Source organism: Coenobita brevimanus, chromosome 62, assembly GCF_032717465.1.
Source record: "Coenobita brevimanus isolate Jiangsu-jjx chromosome 62, ASM3271746v2, whole genome shotgun sequence".
Taxonomy (NCBI): domain Eukaryota; kingdom Metazoa; phylum Arthropoda; class Malacostraca; order Decapoda; family Coenobitidae; genus Coenobita; species Coenobita brevimanus.
The window spans coordinates 34861591-34882199 of NC_137015.1; the positions used below are offsets into that span (position 1 = coordinate 34861591).

The 20609-nt window shown below is 42.2% G+C and overlaps 1 protein-coding gene across 1 annotated transcript in view; it reads right to left on the reverse strand.

Annotated features, from left to right (window-relative positions):
• The window catches only part of LOC145404035 (glycerophosphocholine phosphodiesterase GPCPD1-like), a 165016-nt gene extending 162010 nt beyond the window's left edge, over positions 1-3006 (reverse strand). The window contains exon 1 of the mRNA XM_080275637.1: positions 2879-3006. The gene's annotated coding sequence lies outside the window, so the exon portion shown is untranslated. The remainder of the gene's footprint in view (positions 1-2878) is intronic.
• Between the last annotated feature and the right edge of the window lie 17603 nt (positions 3007-20609).

A 20609-nucleotide genomic window follows, 5' to 3' on the forward strand; every position in this document is an offset into this window, starting at 1 on the left:
AGAGTGAGAGAATAAGTAAGTGAGACAGAAAGAGTTAGTGAGATGGGGTGGGGGTCAGAGGGAGTAGTAGGGCAGTTTGGCTTTCTTATCTCTCTCCCTGTCCCCCCACTCTCCCTCACTCCTGCTTGTCTCCCTCCCCATTCCTCTGTCCTTCCCTCCTTCACCTACACTTGTCTCCTTTCCTGCCCTTCCCTACCCCTGTATGTCTCCCTCCTCGTCCCCTTGCCCTCCTCTGTGTAGATCGCTGCCTGTCAGTTGCCCTCCCACCATCTCACTTTCCTGCATGTGATGTTTCTGTCCCATTTTTCGGGCAATACAGTAGTACTGTTTGTGAGGATAATAACATTGCCTATGGTGTTTCTGTGTCAGTCTCTATTGTTTGTGTTTAGGCTCGTCCACACGTGTGCTCAAACAAGTGTTGGCAACATGTAGACAACACAGTAATGAACATGCTGCAAACATGTTGGGAACAGCAGTGTCCAGATCATGCTGGCAACATCATGATGAAGTCTCACCTGCCCCATATGGACACACTTATCCCATCACCTTTGCTGCCAGTGTTCGAAGTTGCACTGAAACATGTTTGCATACATCTGTCCAAATACTGCTGCAAAAATGTTCCCAAACATGTAGCCAGCTGTGCTGCCAACATATATTTGAGTACACATGTATCAGAGTTTGGGTCTGGGCCTGGAACACATCTCTGGCTCTTCTATCTGACCTACTTGCTGACTGAACACTCCCACTGGTACACAACAATGCCGGAAATCGGGGTATGGGTGTCTACTACAAAGGGGTAAATAAAGCCCATATATAATGTCAACAACTGTGCAGGGTAAACATGGAACGGAGTTGGCTGAGCACACCTAATCTCTTGGAAGCAGATTTTACAAGAGAGGTAATGCAATCTTTCCAAGATAAGGTCAGATTACTTATCTTACAGCAGACATTCTGGAAGAGGCCACTAGGCCTGTACATCCAGCTCTGGACCTTCAGCTGAGTAAGTGGTTCTGCTGGACTGATTTTTTGTAAGGTAGTTTACCTCCCTTCAGCGACTTTTTTATAACAAAATTAAACTGCATCTCATTTGAGGTTTTGCAGATTGGCTTGTGCAGACCTTCATAGTGCCTCATATGAGGTCTGCAGCTCAGCAAGGGTTAAAAGTTGAATAAAAAACAATATGCTGACTAAAATTCACATAATGGGTAATTTATGAAGCTATATGGTGATCGTAATTGGCACTTAAAAGTGACAATTCAGTATATCTGTGAGTTTGGTAATCAACTGCTGATTTGGCAATTCACTGCACCTTTCACCTACCAGTGCTGTTGCAAAGATGAACACAAGCACCAACCCTATCATCTCAGCCTCAGACATCCTCTGTTAAGGTGGCTTACATGACAATTTGTTATAATAGCTTAAGTCTCCCTAAAGTCTGTCTTTTATTTTACCCTGAACAGTTGGTACCATACAATAAATCTACAGATTTACTGTTTTTCTGAGGGGAAGGTGGGAGGCTAGTTCAAGATACACATGGCTAACACAAGTTTTATATACTGTAATGCATTAAAGGAGTCAAGTTGCACTTTATTTGTGTAGGTTACAAGGAGAGCCAGGTTAACAATTAACAGTATACATGAGGGGATGTCTACTTTACTCCCCTTTCCCTGATGTGATTATTTCCACAATCTTTATTTATTTTAAAAATGTACTTCAGTTAAGCTGTGATCATTTTCTTCAACCCAGTGACACATTTTTCATTTATGCTACCTTCCAATTATGTTATATTACCTGTACTTAGTGGGTAGGATTAGGGCAGTCATAATTATACACACATACTTTTGGACTACAATTACAGCACCTAGAGTACTTTTGTATATATAATGAATGCTAGAGTTGTTAGGTTAGGTTAATACTGCTACAATTCAGCTTAAACCACTAGAATTTAGCTATTATGTTCGGTGGTTTGGTTAGGTTCAGTTGGGTTATGGCTGTCATAATTGTAGTCCATGAGTGTATACTTACGGCTGCTGTAATCCTATTATCCACTTAGGCAATGGACATCAAATGTGAAGAAGTTAATGAAGAAATGTTTCAAACCCTTACACCAATTTCTTCCACGATGGGTTTACAAAATTATCCGGTGGTAGCTAGAATAAACTAAAATGACACAGGAGCCAAGATTTTAAAGAAACATGTATAGTATATCATCACTACTCATCAACTGCATTCTGTTTGGGAGGGGGTCATGCCACATCAAAAAAGCCTCCTAATTAATTCTCCCAAACACAAGGACCAATAGCTTACACACTGACCTCCTTTACACAGCAATTCTGTCCCTGTTCCCACGTTGTTTCTCCATTTCATTTCTGGATTATCTGTCCTTCCAACCACTCCATGAAACCCATAGACTTACAGATTACAGACACTGGAAGTTGGGCCTCCATACGACAAACAGTACGGTACGCAAATATATTAATCAATATTATCATTTAACACAGGAATGTGTGTAAAATTATTAACCTCGCTGGGGCAATGCCATCAACATAATTTCTTTGGGATAATCTGGTTCTTTCTCCGATATCATGGGAAATTGCCATGGATACTTAAATAAAAGGTGTATTGAACCCTGGCGAGGCGAAATATTCGTCACATATCTCTGACGGCAGGGGAATACAAGAGAATAATAAGGAGTATAGCAATGAGTTAAAACTTGCAAGGGTGGAGGTACGTGGCTGATGGATATGTAGGCACTGATATGAAAACTATTAATGACAAACTGCAATACGGAGATCAGAGAATGTAGACTAGAGAATCTGGTAGCCTATATCAGTCTGAGACGGTATAATGGGTTTAAAATAAATACACAGAAACTCACCCATATATACAGAATATCCTTAAATCTCAGGTGATCACACTTATGATAAAGAAACGATGTAATAAATAGCAAAGAGAGAGAAATACCCCTCTATCACCACACCGCCTCACACCTACAGGTACACTGACCACACAATCGCAGTGATCACGCAGGCGTCAGCATTCAGGCGCACCCAAACAAACCCTCCTGCGCAGTTCTCTGATTGGCCAAGCTTCACCACTCCCCCGGATTAGTACGTGTTGATTGGTCCAACTTGTGCATCATCGTCCAAATTGATAAAAACAAGTAGGAAACCCAATTCAGACAAAAACGAAGGACAATGACGTCAAGTCGCATTTGTCAGTAACTATGATAACTAAAACCACGAACAAAGTTTTCACTGACAAAACTGAAATAAGATCAAGACTGTCCTGAAACAACCAACACTTATCAACGGAAAATCTACGATCACCCTGCACGGCATTGTCAAAGTTTTATCAGTACCCTTCGGTATCACCTTTGCTATCAATCTCACAGATCAATTATCGTCTCGCAGCACTTTCCCCGATAATAGCCTGAGATTCGTGATAACATAATATTCTTTTACGCTGGCTCATCCTTTTATGGACAAAAACCGGTCTTGTGTAGGGTGAATTTAGGTGGGACACATGCGCAGGCTTTCATTAATTAGAAAAACCTCGAAAGATTTCCCACTGGCATGTGAACTTGTCTGGTGTTAGCCAGAGAAATATGGATAGGTCTCACTGATAGGTCTACGTTGTCATGGGCGAAACCGGTGGGAGTGGGAGGGCCCTCCCCCCTTTAGCAAGTATGCTGAACGGGAAGGTAGTCATTCATTTATTTATATTTCTAGTTATCCCTTTATGTATTAATAATAATTTCCAATTTAACACTAGCTGCTGTTTTTATTTATTTAGATACTATGCTTTCCAAGCAAGAATACTGACAAAGTCCAGTCCCCTCCAACAAAACCGCGACCCTGTACGACGTACACCGTCTCCCAAGGTATAATATATATATATATATATATATATATATATATATATATATATATATATATATATATATATATATATATATATATATTCTTCGGCTGCGATACATTTATGTATCCAACTCTGATCATGAATCATTCTGGGCTAGAGGATAGCCGTCTGTATATGGCACGGGATAAAAATCCATTCCGTGTCCTAGTTTTTACTTGCATTCAAGCTGTTTGAACATTTAGTCAATTATTCTGTTTTCCCTGGAACTGTACTGCATTTCTTGCAGCCACGTTGTGACATCTGTAGCTCCCCCGAGAAACAAATCCCAAGGGGCATCAGATGGTATCGGTGCCTATCAGAGTCTCAGCATTATAAGCAATGGGTGATCCGTGCTATGGGTTCACGATTGCACGACCTTGCATCACGTGACATTGAAAACAATCTAGCAGGTCATGACACAAGATGCGTGGTTTCGACAGCCCACCGTAGCAGCCGATGTAGCCATGTGGCCCTAGACAATCTAACCATCAGCACCATCTATCAAGATGCCATACGTAAAGTGGTGAATACTGGGCAAGCGGTAAGTAGTGAACTGCTGACCGAAAGGATACAAGATCTATTCCAGACTGGGACAGGTGGAGGATTCGTTATAATAATACTAGGCCTAATGATAATAATAATAATAATAATAATAATAATAATAACAATAATAGTAATAATAATAATAATAATAATGCCATCGTATCAGTCCTAATCAAAACAGTTCTACATGTATTCAGTATTCATTATGGATAGCATCGAAGCTAGTTCACCTAGTGGCAGAGGGCAAAATTAATGCTCTTACACTGTAGGACCCTGCAAAAACTGCAACCCGCCACCATCCACACTCGGATGGTCCCCATCATTAAAGCCATTGTCACCACGTAGTAAAAGAGCAAGGTTATGGGGAGCAAAAATGAATAAAGTGGAGTATGAGGATGGGGAAAGGCGGAATTACAGCATCTGAAACTGTGTGCATCAGTAAAGTTACGGCATTTGACAGCGAATACTAAGAATGTATCAAAGTATCTGAGAATGAATGGGGAAGCTGGTGAAGGAGTGGACAGATGAATGGACTGATGTCTATGTGGTCGCAGATTCGATCCCAGTTGTTGCAGAAACAATCTGTGGATTTGAATTCGGCGTCAACATCTTCACTGTTTATCCATATGGCCTCGTTCAAACATGGCGAAAAACGAATACCGATACTATAACACCACGTCCGAATGTGATATCCTTTGCTTATCACACGATGGACTGTAGTGCCCAAATCACAGATTAAAAGACGGCTGCAGAGGATCAATACGCCGTTGGTGTGTCAGATTTGGTCCGGTCATTAACGGGCTTCTTAATCTATGTCCACAGTTCGATGCATAAAAAAAAAAAAAAATTATAAGAGTGTTGGGAAAAGTAAAGTAACGCTATGTGAGTTTCGTGGAAAAACAAAGTTATGGTATTCGAGAGTGGATGTGTCAAGGTATAAAGTTATGGCATTTGAAAGTGAATGTGCGGATGATGATGATGATGATGTGTGGAGGAGTAAGTTTACCTGAGAGTGACGCTGGGATGGTAGGGCTATGGTATCGGTCAACATAATTGGGTCGTATTATTATGATCACACCTACGCACCTTCAACACCACAGCGGCATCCCAGCATTCACATGTACAGTTTGTGAGCGGTGGGCTACATGTGTACGCGGAACATATGGCACATGTATATGTACTGATGAGCACATGTACACGTAATGAGAAGTACATGTACTAGCCCACATGTAATGATCGAGCACATGCATGGGTAATAAGGACCACACGTTCACGTGATGAACAGGACATGCTCACATAATGAAGAGTATATATACATGTAAAGGAGAACAGTGTACACATATACAGTATAATGATGAGTACATGTACACTTAATGAAGTGCACAGGTACACGTAATAAAGAGCATCAGCACAGGTAATGAAAAGCACATGTATACGTAATGAAAATCATATGTACACATAATAAGAAGCACATGTACACGTAATGAAAAGCACATGTGCACTTAATGAGGAGCACATGTACACGTAACGAGGAGCACATGTACACGTAACGAGGAACTTATGCACATGTAACGAGGAGCACATGTACATATCCTGATGTGCACATGTACACGTAATGAAAAGCACATGTACATATTATGAGGAGCTTATGTACACGTAATGAAGAGCACACGTGCACGTAATGAAAAGCACACGTGCACGTCATGAAGAGCACACGTGCACGTAATGAAGAGTCCGTGTACACGTAATGAACAGCACATGTACACGTAATGAACAGCACATGTACACGTAATGAACAGAACATGTACACGTAATGAACAGAACATGTACACGTAATGAACAGCACATGTACACGTAATGAACAGCACATGTACACGTAATGAACAGCACATGTACAATGAATAGCACATGTACACATAATGAACTGTACATGTACACGTAATGAACAGAACATGTATACGTAATGAACAGCTCATGTACACGTAATGAACAATAGAAGTACACGTAATGAACAGCACATGTACACGTTATGAACAGCACATGCAGAAGTAATGATGAGCACGTAGCACACTGCAGCACATCACTACCACACCCACCACTTGGCGATGTGGATTAAGAAAGCAACGTTTATCTCAGGGCACCATCACACACACACACACACACACACACACACACACACACACACACACACACACAGTAATCACAAAAGTGTATATGCTGGACTATCCTCCACACATAATACATTCATTTTCTCTCACCCACTTTCCGTCTCTCTGGCTCACTTTCATTCACTCATTTTCCCTTTCCCTCATTCTCTCATTTTCACTTTCATTTACCTTCACTATCTCACTTTCCCTCATTCACTGTCTTGCTTTCATTCACTCTCACTTTCAGTCCTTTTCACTTCAACCTCACTCGTTCCAACTCATTTTCATCCTCTTTCCCTCCCTCACTATCAGATTTCATTCACTCAATCACCTTCACTCTCTTCATCCCATCTTTACACTCTCTCACTTTCATTCTCATCTTCAGTCTCTTTATCCTGTCTTCATTCACACTCACTCACTTTGAATTATTTTCACTCTTTATCCCACCTTCATTCACACTCACTTTTACTCATTCACCTCCACTTTCCTTAATTCTCACTACCTTGCTTTCGTTCACTTACTCTTATCCGCTCACTCACTTTCACCAACTCTTCCCATATCATTTTCATTCCATTTCTATTCACTCACTATCACACCTGTTCACTCATTAACGCTTTCTGTCTCATTATCATTTTTTATTTATTTACTCACTATCATCCACTTTCATCAACTGTCTATCTCCTTTTGACTCATTTTTTTCGGTCAATATCAGACCCCCACTCACTCTCACTCACATTCATTCACTCACCTTTACTAGAACATCCTTGAACCTTACTCTTCAATACGGGAACTGAACTGAGAGAGAAAGAGAGAGAGAATGTGTGTGTGTGTGTGTGTGTGTGTGTGTGTGTGTGTGTGTGTGTGTGGAACTAAGCATTTATTGTTTTTGTCTGTAATGCCCTGCCCAACCATTTTCCCCATTCATGCTTCGCCAGCATTGGGAAGGTATTCTTGCTATCACTCCCTCCGAGGCGTGGGTCCAGTGCTGCAGTGAACCTACAGTAGACCAGACTGATACACACATAAACATAGTTCAACGACCCTACCGTCTGGCCATCAGTTGCAGTCCCTCTGAGGCGGCTGGGGGGATAATGCCCGTGTAATAAATGCCAATAGAGGGGGGGACGCCATGCACTTACCCATAAAATGCTTTGAACAAAAACGGTCTAACTTGAGGCCCCGACACCAGACAGAGGGTAGTAAGGGTCGCTTTTACTAGCCTACCCATATCCTTGCCCCACCACACACCCTTCAGTAAGCCATCCCCACCCTCCCCCCCCACACACACACCTGGGGAGCCAGTAGTTCATGGTTAGCACATCTCACCCGCAACTGGAAATAAAGTGACAGCTACGTAGGTGCTGTCATCAAGAGATCATCATAGTACAGTACTGGGACCAGGCAGAGAAGGTTATGAACTTTCGTTTTTGTCTGTACAACATGGGAGAATGTCGTCGTCATCTCAGTGCAGATCTTCCATAACTTAAAAAAAAAAAAAGGCAAATTCGACATGGCGGTAATTATGTCTCAGTTTGGTAGGTTAGGTCCGTTAAGCTGGGTTTTAGTCGATTATCTCTACACTTCTTGAAGATTTGTGTTTTTCCACGAATCTGTAAAAAGGGAAGAAGTTATGCCACCAGACCCAAAGTTGCAGACCTAACCTAACACTGAAACGATGTAGCTGTAGCCTAACTATTCTGATGTATATCTATATCTATATCTATCTCTCTACGAGTATATCACCACCATATAGCTATTTCCTCACATCACAGAAGTGACGGCCTTATGCTTCCATAAACAGGGGCCCGAGGAGTTAATTCTAGAAACCAAACAGCAACAGATCTCTCGGTCCTTTCAAGGACTTTGCTGTAGAGTTAGTTATAAGTAAGGTCACTGGTCAGTAAGTCAAAAACAAGGATAGAACGGCAACAATGACATCAAAAGTAAAACTACGAACTGATCTTACTTTTGTGAGGTCAGACTTAGACTATGCGGTGACGCCTTGGTGTTTTAGTGTGTGTCGGCCACGTTGCATGTAACCAACGTCGCGGTCAGCAGCCATGCTAGGCAACGCACAGCATTCCTCCCAAAATACTGCACCAACACCACCCCAGGACAATGACTCCTTCATTAACCATTATTATGTTGCTTCTCATGCTGGCAGTGGTGGTGGTGGTACACCCGGCAACAGTTCCGCCTGGGCCCCCCAGTACCGAGATATAGTAGATGTGGCAAAGTGTGTGTGTTTGTTCGTTTGTACATGCTTGAAAAATGTTCGGATCGTCAACTCTCTCACTCCATTGTGAACGTGAATCAGCCTTTGTCAGCACTTTTAATTAAAAGACAAATCGTCTTTAATCTGTGCTGATAATGCTATATACTGATTACTTAATGACCTGAGAGAGAGAGAGAGAGAGAGAGAGAGAGAGAGAGAGAGAGAGAGAGAGAGAGAGAGAGAGAGAGAGAGAGAAAGAAAGAAAGAAAGAAAGAAAGAGAGAGAGAGAGAGAGAGAGAGAGAGAGATGGGGGGGGGATAAGTTATGGAGGATATCCAATCATCGTGGAATACATTGTAAAAGGTAGCAATGCAACAATATTTCATTTTTTTTTATTGTTGTTAGGAATACAAAGTGTCAGTAACCTGAAACGATCCACAATAATAACTGGGAAAACTATTATCATGTCCAATACAAACAACCTAGCTGTTCGTCCCCGCTAACTCCGACCCACCTACCGTCCTGACCTCCCGTCTCTCCCCCATAACCACACACCGCCATCTATGGAGTGAACTCAAAGGCCGAATCACGTTCACAATGGAGTGAGATAGTTGACGATCCGAACATTTTTCGAGCATGTACAGACGAACAAACACACACACTTCTGTCACATCTACTATATTTCGCTACTGGGGGGCCCAGGCGGAACTGTTGCCGGGTGTACATGACTGGCCCGCGAAAAAGGGATCCCTGTTAACTTACTGTCCCGAAAGGAATGTATTAGCTCCATCACTCAAATCACGTCCTTCGTACTTCGTTTTTTTGCAAGTTTCAGTGGGTTCTATGCAAGTTAGGAGAGACTTTTCGAACTGGGGGAGTTGGATATGGCCTAACATAACCCCTAACTACAAGATATTCGTCGGTGGTAAGTGGGGGCGCCCATCATCCACTCACTTCATGTAGTGTTACCTACTTCTTCCTTCATGTCCATAATTCTTTATCTGTGCCTGCCCTCCTCTCTTCTTATATATTACTCTTCTCCCCATATGAGGTGTCTGCAGTGACAAGTCAAATGGTTTCTTGTAGCTCGGGAAACAATTTATAACTGGTTGGTAACCAAATAGCCTGATAATGGGGTGACGTGGAGCACGTACTATGGTGCCCCTGCTTACTGAGTGGTGAGATGCTAATGCGGCGTTCACCCAGGAACCAAACCTCCACACTAATCCCTGCGCCTCGTTGTGGCGAGGCGCTGTCAGCTGCTTGGGAAGATTGATTCACTGCACGAGACGGCCCTGCATTGACTGTCATCATCATCATCATTATAATCATCATCATCAGCCATAACTAGTCCACTGCTGAACAAAGGCCTCCCCCAACCTTTTCCACGAATTCCTTGACTGAGCCAATCTTTGCCACGTTTTCCCTGCAAATTTCTCTATCTCATCTCTCCAGCTCCTGTCTGGCCTTCTTCTGCTACGCTTACAATCTCTTGGTGTCCAGTCAGTAAGCCTCTTGCTCCAGCGGTTATCCCTTATTCTTGCTATATGGCCTGTCCACCTCCATTTCTGTTCCTTTATAACCTCCACAATATCTCTGACTTTAGTCTGCTCTCTCACCCAAGTTGATCTTTTCCTGTCTCTTAAAGATATTCCCAACATTGACCATTCCATTGCTCTCTGAGAACGGATTAATTTATTTTCCATTGATTTTGTCAGTTTCCAGGTCTCACAACCATAAGTCATAGCTGGAATTATGCATTCGTTATATACTTTTCGTTTCATACAAACTGGCAAGCTACTTTTCATAATGTCTCTATGTTTACCGAAAGCTTTCCATCCAATTGCAATGCGTCTTTTTATTTCGCTATCATGATCGTTCGTTAATTTTAGTACTTGTCCCAAGTAGTTGTACTCCTCAACTTCTTCAAGAATTTCATCGCTTATTCTGATGACGCTCTTTGGTGTTTGTGGTATAACATTACTTTAGTTTTACTTCGGTTCATCTTCAGTCCTACTTTCAGACTTTCTCTGTTCAGGTAATTTAACATTTCTTGCAATGCCTCCGCTGTTTCTGAGATTAGGACAATGTCATCTGCAAATCTTAAATGGTTTAGCTTTTCTCCATCAATGTTCACTCCTTTTTTTTCCCAGTCTAGCTTTCTGAATACTTTCTAGGCATGCTGTAAATAATTTTAGTGAAATTGTATATCCCTGACGCACGCCCTTCTCAATCTTAATTTTTTCTGAGTCCTTATGTAATTTAACTGTAGCAGTTCCCTCTTTACATATGTTTTCGAGCAGGTTTACAATGTTCTCATTCACTCTTTGTTCTCGCAGTGAATTCATAATTGCTATGTGCTCCACTGAGTCGAAAGCCTTTTCGTAATCAACAAAACCTAAGCACAATGGTTTATTATATTCTGTAGTTTTCTCAATTAGCTGGTTCATTGTATGTAGATGATCAATGGACGAATACATGCTTCGGAATCCTGCCTGTTCACGAGGTTGGTTTTCCTCCAAAATTGTTGTTATTCTGTTCGTAAGGACTTTAGTGTAGAGTTTGTAAATGACTGATAATAAGCTAATAGGTCGATAGTTACTAAGATCTTTTGAGTCACCTTTTTTGTAGAGTAAAATAACTCTTGCATTACACCATGTTTTCGGAACTTTCTTCTGTTTTATGCAGTGGGTAAATAAGTGAGCAAGCCTATTTTGTACTTCTACTCCGGCATCCAAAAGTATATCTGTTACTATTCCATCTTCTCCCGGAGCCTTCCCTCTTTTCATATTTTTAAGACAAATATTTACTTCGTCTGGTGTTACCTCAGGTATTTCACCTGTGTCAACTGAAAAGTTAGCTATTGGTACTACTGTCTTTGATGCATACAGTTCTTTGTAAAATTCTTCAACTTTCTTCACCATCTTATCTCTGCATTTAATGATTTCACCGTTTTTTTCTCTCAGTGATGTCATTTGGTGCTTTCCTAGTGCCATTTTGCTTCGGACCTGTTTCAAACTTTTTCCATTTTTGATGGTTTCTTTGATCTGATCCATGTTTCTCTTTCTTTTTTTTTTCTCTTTGTCTTTTGTTGATAAGCTTGTTTAATTCTGCTCGTTCTATTTCGTCTTTCTTTGTCTTTACTTTCATTTCCTTTCGTTTTTTCATAAGCTCGAGTGTCTTTTCTGAATACTTCTTGGCTTTGGTTGTATTAGGTTTTCCTACTACCTCTGCTGATTCTCTTAGCACTTTTGTTAGTCTGTCATTCAGCCCATCAACGTCACATTCAGCATTACTTAGAGCCTGAAATCTGTTCCTTATTTCCAACTGAAAGGCTACTTTGTTTTCGTTTACTATTATTGGGCATATCTTTTTATCTTTAATCATCTTCTTTCTTTCATTTCTGAAATTGAATCTGGCTGTGCAACCCACCATTCTATGATCACTACCTATATTTACACTGTTGATAACTGTGACATTTGTGATCAGGTTACTCTTATCTGCTACAATGAAGTCGATTTCATTCTTTGTTTCTCCATTTGGGCTTCTCCAGGTCCACTTTCTTCCTGTTCTTTTGTGGAAGAATGTGTTCATTATTCTCATGTTAAACATTTCAGCAAAATTTACCAGCATTTCTCCTCTCTCATTCCTTTCTCCCACTCCAAATTTTCCCATACATGCTTCTCCATTTTTCGACTTCCCAACTTTTGCATTAAAGTCTCCCATGACTGTATATATATATATATATATATATATATATATATATATATATATATATATATATATATAGGTGGGAGCGCTCACTATCCACTCACTCGATGTAGTGCTGCTCTCGGATGTCTGCCCTTTCCTCTCCTCCATCCTTTGTTTCCTTCCATCCTCTCCTGTCTTTCTTTCCTTCAGTCTTTCCTCGTCCTTCTGCCTACGGGTGACTTTACACTCCCTCTTCCGTCTTTCTTCCTTCACTCTTTCCTCTTCCTTCTGCCTGTGGATGACTCTACACTGAGTGACAAACCAAACGGTTTCCTGTACACCACGAAACTATTTACTACACTGGGTGGCAACCGTATAACCAAATTTTGGCGCCTGGTGGCTTAATGGGTAATTATTGCACTCCAGTCGGATTGAGCCGGAGAAAGTTTATATCCAAAGGATGGCTGGGGTTTATTGCTCACGTAATGCCACTCATGGATGAGTGAGGCTGGTCACTCTCATCTTAAATGTCAGGATCAACTGCCTAGCCCCGGGCTCCTACGCTCCTCATGGGGCAAAGTAGGATTGGATGATGCATATATATATATATATATATATATATATATATATATATATATATATATATATATATATATATATATATAAGAGAAGCAAGAGAATTGCTTACGAATAATCCCTATGGACTGCACGAGGGTCGACTACTCAGACAACCACTTTTAGGTGACTTCCAAAATTCTTCTAGAATACGACGTGCAGCAACATAATTTACGTCCAGGTCCCTAGCAATACGCTGGGAGAACAGGGACTAAAAGGTTAAAAGAGACGTTACAATGATAAACTTGGAGGCAGTCATATCCGCTTGACCCCAAACAGCAAGCATCACTGGTGAGAGTAGAGCTACCCCACCGATGGTTATTCACACCAACGCCACGCTTATCACAGGTTTCTCTCTCTCTCTCTCTCTCTCTCTCTCTCATTTTCTTTTTGAAGGAGAAAAAATTTTTTGTTAAAGATACTGTAGTAACCCTTCACTTCAACAACGTATTTTCCATTTTATTCTTGCTGTATCGACGATTTTCAGATAAGAATAGGTTTTCGAACACGAAGCGTTCCAAACATCTTGTATTACACCTTTTACTACTGAATAAAACTCACGGTACCTACAAGAATAAGCTAAAAACACATCATCGGACTGAAGGCGTAAGCAAACCCGAAATTTCTGATGGTAAATTATAAAACATATGTGTGGACTGGAGTAGGGCAGACTGCGTTGATCTTTAACGCGGCAGAAGGATCAAACTTTATTATTTGTTTTTTCAGCCAAGTGCTATGTGTTTTAATAATGGTTAAAAAAAAGGGGGGGGTTTGGTTTCCTCCCTCCAGTCTCAGGCTTAATATTAAGGGTCATATAGAGTACACTTGCATGATGAAAGTTGCGTGATGTTAGTGTTGGGGATCAGGGATATTCTGCTACGTTAGACATGCCTCCCCCTCACCACACACACACACACACACACACACACACACACATTCTCTCTCTCTCTCTCTTGAGTTTTTATTTTTTCCCTGTCTAACTGTAACAGACAAAATTAAGCAACGGCAGAGCATTTTAAGCGGCTAGCTGGTCTTTGTAACTTGTTTCATCGACCCCCCCCCCTGTGTGTGTGTGTGTGTGTGTGTGTGTGTGTGTGTGTGTGTGTGTGTGTGTGTGTGCGCCAAACCATTTTCATGCAGGTGCCTCACTCTGTTTTATCGGGCTAAGGACAGCCAGTGCCTATAAATGCTTGGCCAGGGGCTTTGACCTTTCTGTCGGAGATCTTGGCTGTGTTCAGTAAAGTCGTTCGATGAGGGAGAGAGAGAGAGAGAGAGAGAGAGAGAGAGAGAGAGAGAGCGAGAGAGAGGAGGGGGGCATTGAAAGGGAAGATGTTGAAGGTTTCTTATGCCTGCTTTACAAGAGGTTCTTTATGTGCCAAGTAAAAATGTCTGGGTGGAGCGAGGATGTAATATAAATAAATTAAATGGCACTGAAAAGAATACTGGAGAATGAGTCTAATCCCTGCTTTACAAGAGCTACTTTCTAAGTTAAAAACAAACGTCAGGCTAGGGAAGGAAAAATATATATACGGTATCGTATTGCAAGATAGTGAGAAGAGGACAGAGTATAAGAGCATAGTGGAAGAAAGATTGGGAAGGTATGAGCTAGAGCAGATGGAAGGGGTGGAAGACGTATGTAAGATATTCACGGAAGAGATAAGCGCAGCGTGTGAGGCGGTTTGTGGAGTGAGGAGGAGATGCAAGGGTGTGCAAGGGACAGCATGGTGGAATGATGAGGTGAAACGAGCTGTGGAACAAAAGAAGAAGGCATATGGTGAATGGTTGGCGAGTAGAGGTAGGGGAGAAGATGAGAGAGAGAAGAGAGAGGTATATGTGAGCAGGAGAAGGGAGGTTAAGAGACTGGTGAAGGAGAGTAAGAAGAAAGTAGATGAAGAGTTTGGGAGGAATTTGAGTGTGAAATGGAGGGAGAGTAAGAAATTGTTTTGGAAGGAGGTAAAGAAAGTAAGGCAGTGTGAAAGGGGAAATAGTAGGGGAGTGAAAGATAGGAATAATAGATTGTTGGTGGAGAAGAGAGAGAAATTGAGGAGATGGAAGGAGCACTTTTGAGGATTTGTTGAATGTAGAGAGTGAGAGCAGTGTGAGTATAAGTGGTTGGGGAATGGCTGGGAGAAGAAGAGATGAGAGGAGGGAGGAAGAGATCAGTAGGTCGGAAGTAGTGGAAGCGATGAAGAAGATTAAGCTGGGAAAGGCCCCAGGAATTGATGGAGTGTGTGGTGAAATGCTTTGGTATGGGGGTGAGATTGTTGTGGAGTGGATATGGAAGTTGTGTAGATTGGCTTGGGAAGAGGGAAGGGTTCCAGAGGACTGGAAATCAGGTATAATTGTTCCTCTGTACAAAGGAAAAGGGGAGAGAGAAGTATGTGGTAACCATAGGGGTATTTGCCTTCTTAGTGTGACTGGTAAAATATATGGTAGAATACTCATTGATAGGGTTAGGCATATGACAGAGGAGCTAGTTGGAGAAGAACAAGGGGGATTTAGGAAGGGAAAAGGGTGTGTAGATCAGATATTTGTTCTAAGATGTTTAGTGGAGACGTATCTAGAGAAGGGAAGGAAAGTGTATGCTGCCTTCATGGACTTGGAGAAAGCTTATGACAGAATAGATAGGAAAGGTATGTGGAAGGTATTAAGAATATATGGGGTGGAGGGGAAATTGTTGAGTGCTGTGAAGAGTATGTACGAGGGAGCTAGGGCTGCGGTGCGAGTGGATGGTGAGCTGAGTGAGTTCTTTGATCTCAATGTGGGACTGAAACAGGGGTGTGTAATGTCTCCATGGCTATTTAATATATATATGGATGGGGTCGTAAAGGAGGTGCAGGGTGGGGCAGTGGATGTGGGGGTGGCCCTGGTGAGTGAGGGTGAGATTTGGAAGCTTCCGGTGTTGCTGTTTGCTGATGATACAGTGTTGTTGAGTGAAGATGAATGGGAGTTGCAAGGTTTGGTGAATGAATTTGGGACGGTGTGTAGGAGGAGGGAGCTGAGAGTTAATGTAAACAAAAGTAAAGTTATGGTGTTTGAGAGGAATGAAGTCACAGAGTGTGTAGTGAGGTTGGATGGTGAGCTGAGTGAGTTCTTTGATCTCAATGTGGGACTGAAACAGGGGTGTGTAATGTCTCCATGGCTATTTAATATATATATGGATGGGGTCGTAAAGGAGGTGCAGGGTGGGGCAGTGGATGTGGGGGTGGCCCTGGTGAGTGAGGGTGAGATTTGGAAGCTTCCGGTGTTGCTGTTTGCTGATGATACAGTGTTGTTGAGTGAAGATGAATGGGAGTTGCAAGGTTTGGTGAATGAATTTGGGACGGTGTGTAGGAGGAGGGAGCTGAGAGTTAATGTAAACAAAAGTAAAGTTATGGTGTTTGAGAGGAATGAAGTCACAGAGTGTGCAGTGAGGTTGGATGGTGAGGATATGGAGAATGTGAGTGCATTCAAGTACTTGGGTAGTGTGATGAGTAAGGATGGAACTTTGGGGGATGAAGTACGTGAAAGGGTACAGGAGGGAAGGAAGGTTGTTGGCACACTGAAAGCAGTGATGAGAAATAGGGAGGTGAGTATGGAAGTTAAGAAGTCACTGCATGATGGTATTGTGATCCCTATCCTGACGTATGGAAGCGAGGCGTGGACCTTGCAAGAGAGGAACAAGTCAAGAGTGAGAGCAGTGGAATTGTGTGGAGTGACATGGAGGGACAGGTTGACGAATGAAGAAGTGAAGGAACGTTGTGGGGTAGATGTGGATGTGGTTGAAAAGATTAGGAGAAATACACTGAGGTGGTTTGGACATGTGGAGAGGATGGAGAATGAAAGACTGACTAAGAGGGTGTATGTAGGTGAGGTGGAGGGGGGGAGAGGGAGGGGTAGACCGAGGATGAGGTGGAGGGATGGAGTTGAGAGGTATATGAGGGAGGGGGGGGTGAGTTGGGGGGAGAGGAGTCAAATGGTGGGTGACAGAGTGACTTGGAGGCGTTTTGTCTGCGGCCACCCTTTGCGGGATTAGGGCGTCGGGCTATAGATAGATAGATAGTACAGAAAAGCATGGACTAGAGAGGTACACATGAGGGAGGGGAGTGTAAGCTGGGGGGGGGGCGGCAAAATGGCAGGGGTACAAGGTGACCTGGAGGCGATTTGTTTGTGGCCACCTCTTACGGGATTAAGGCGTCTGGCTATAGATAGCTGGGCAGATAAATAGAAAAGGATAGCGGAGAATGTTTTAATCCCTCCATAACGAGAGCTTCAAAGTTAAATATTAAACGTCCGGCGGTCGCAAGAATATAACAACAGACATCATCGTACAGAACCAGTTATATCTCCTTGAAACAGGTGAGATTTGTTTTTTTATTAGCGTATTATGGCTCCCTCCACACGGTTATATTCAGTGTATGGGACAGCTCTTGTACTAAAGGGGTAAATGATGGGTATACCTCACCTCTAAAGTTCTACGTTCTCTCTTAACCTGAATTTAATTGTCTGAAGATAGCAATACGTAAATAAATAAATAAATGTATATAAGAAATCCATCACCGGACTGACGTGGTTAAACACAAACGGAAATGTTTATCAGAAGTACGAGGGTGTTTTTGACGACTTTCTTACACTTTTACCAGATTATCTCTCTCTTCAGCCCGTGATCACTCATTATCATCGTCACCACCGTCATCAACATCATTATCTAAATAATTATCAGTATCATCACCATTATCATCACTAAAATCATTACCATCATCTAAATCATCATCATCATCATCAAAATTATCACCACCATCATCACAGGTCATTTAAGACTAAACATTGTGGGTAGGGTCCAGAATTAGGAACATGAGAGTGTAAACCACCAACAGAGTACCCGGTGAAAATCGACCACACTTCCATTCAGTCATCATTGAACCTTCCAAACGAGTATTCATCATGATCATTGCTCATCCTAATTAACTGTCTTTACTATAACTATAATCACTATACTGTATACTTTGTTCACTTTAAGCAGGTGTAAGACTGCCATCGCATCATCTCTATTTCTGGTCTCTAAAACAAGATTAACTCTACAATACGATGCTTGTTACAAGGAAGTACTAGGAGGGATGTAGAGCCACAGTATTACCTTGTTCTGCCACTGGGGTGAGCGAGATAAGTTGCAAAAGGAAGAAAATCTCCACCTAGTTAAAATAGGGTGTAGAATTAGGAACAGAACTAGCAGCAGAGTGGCTGGTGAAAATGGCCATACTTTGATTTACTTACCATTCTAGCTATTCACCACAACATGACCCTTCAAAATTATCAACATGCAGTCTTACAGCTCATTAACTCGGTGGAGATTATCGTTATTTTACAGCTTACTCCCCCTAATCCCTTTGCAGCTTACTTCCCCTGGCTCGGTGGCAGAAGACATTACCAGTTATAAATATATCTTCACAGTACATATGTGGAACCATGTTATTAATTGGCAACGCTGTCAGTCGTTTTATTAACCCCTTCAACACGAGGATGTGCTCTATTTTCTTGCTGCTGCCAGAAGAGTTTATTCACAAAAATAATAATAATAATAATAACAGTGCGGGGCTAATAAAGGTGACGCCTCACTACTCCCGTTCGAAAATTCTCTCCTATTACGAGCTCACCCATCCGAAAGACGCATGAATAAAATAATAAAGACGAGATGACAGCGAAGGGGTTGCAGCTTAGAGGATGAGGTTGTGGGCCAGTTTCAAGTTTCTGACAGTAATTTTGGCTTGTTTGGCTTAGTGCTGAACGCCGTGGCATGCAGGCTGACCATATCTGACATTCATAGCTGTTCCATAAATCTATCTATCTATATACCTAGGCTGCTTCCTCCAAGGAAAGGGAGGTAGCCGAGACAGGACGACACACTCCCCATTTACTCATCCATTCAGACAAATTCATTCCCATCTTAGCCCCAAAGGGGAGAAGGGACAGATCCTCACCGCACCACACCGCACAAGGGTCAACTGCGCAGTGCAATCAGTGACATCCACAGCAGGGCCCGACGGCAGGGCTGGTTTACCCCTGCCACATCATAATAGACCCATCCCCTTACCCGCACCTGACCTGACTAGCTGATCAGACCGAATGCGGGAGAATATCCCCTCAGGGCTGCGTTATCATTTATTCATTCACAATTTCTCTCCATTTATTTCTGTCACGCACAGCCACTCTTCCTTGCTCAACAGACATCCCTCTCGCATCCAGCGCTCTCTTCACACTGACCATCCATCCTATTCGTGGTCTCCCTCTCAGCCTTACACCTCTCACATCAGATCTAGTTATCTTTTTCACCAATCGCTCATTATCCATTCTCTCCATATGCCCAAACCATCGCAACACCCTCTGGTCAACTCTACCAGCCATCTCCCGAACAACTCCAGTTTTCCTTCGCACTTCATCATTTCGCACTCGATCCATACGCGTCACTCCATAGACACTCCTCAGACACCTCATCTCCATTACATTCAAACTTTTCCTTTCTGCTACACCCATATTCCATGTTTCAGCCCCATATAATGCAGTCGGTACCACAACATCCTCATACAGCCTTCTCTTTACATCCATTCTAAGCGAACGACATCTAAACACTTTTTTCATTCCTCCCAGCACCTTACCTACTTCATTTATTCTAAACTTCACATCTGCATCTATTCTTCCATCCACAGCAACATGTGACCTTAAATATTTAAAACACTCTACCTCCTCAAGCAACTCACCATTCAAAACTATATTCATTCCCCTACCATCTATCAGCCTCGTACACTTCATCACTTTACTCTTATTCTCATTTACTTTCAATTTCCTCCTTTCACACACCCTTCCAAACTCCTCTACCAACTGTCTCAATCTCTCCTCTGAATCAGCCACCAGTGCAATATCATCTGCAAACAGCAGCTGCTTCAGATTCCACTCTCCACCATCAACATTCCATAAATGATCAACAGAATTCTAGGTTCGCATACACCTTTGCCCATTAACAATCAGGCTCCTATGGCTCATTCTCAGGTGAATAAAATCGTCTGGCGCTAACCGGAATAGAATACTAGAAATGTCACGACCGTGAGAAGGTTAATGGTGACCATATTAAAACTCCCAGACTTCAGTACTCACACTTGACCAGCTCACCCACATATGGACGACGAAAAAAAAAAAAACTTGGGTACACGAAAGAAGTATCGTAAGCTACTTTATCTCTATTTTCTTCTCTTTCTTTGTGCCCTTTTTTCAGGAAAGACAAGAAAAAAAGACTGCAGAATCTTCTCATGCCTTTAGTTTTTCTTGCAGAGACAAATACTGTATAAGTTACGCGAGAGCGCTGATCGCATGTCTGTTAGTGAATCTGGAGTGAACAGCACATAGCAAGTACGAGTACTGAAGGCAGCCTCATATTTGCTTCCCTTGTGCTGCGCCATTTAGGGATGGAAAATGGATATGACGTCCGAGGGTATTTTTATAACCCAGTCATAATGAGCATC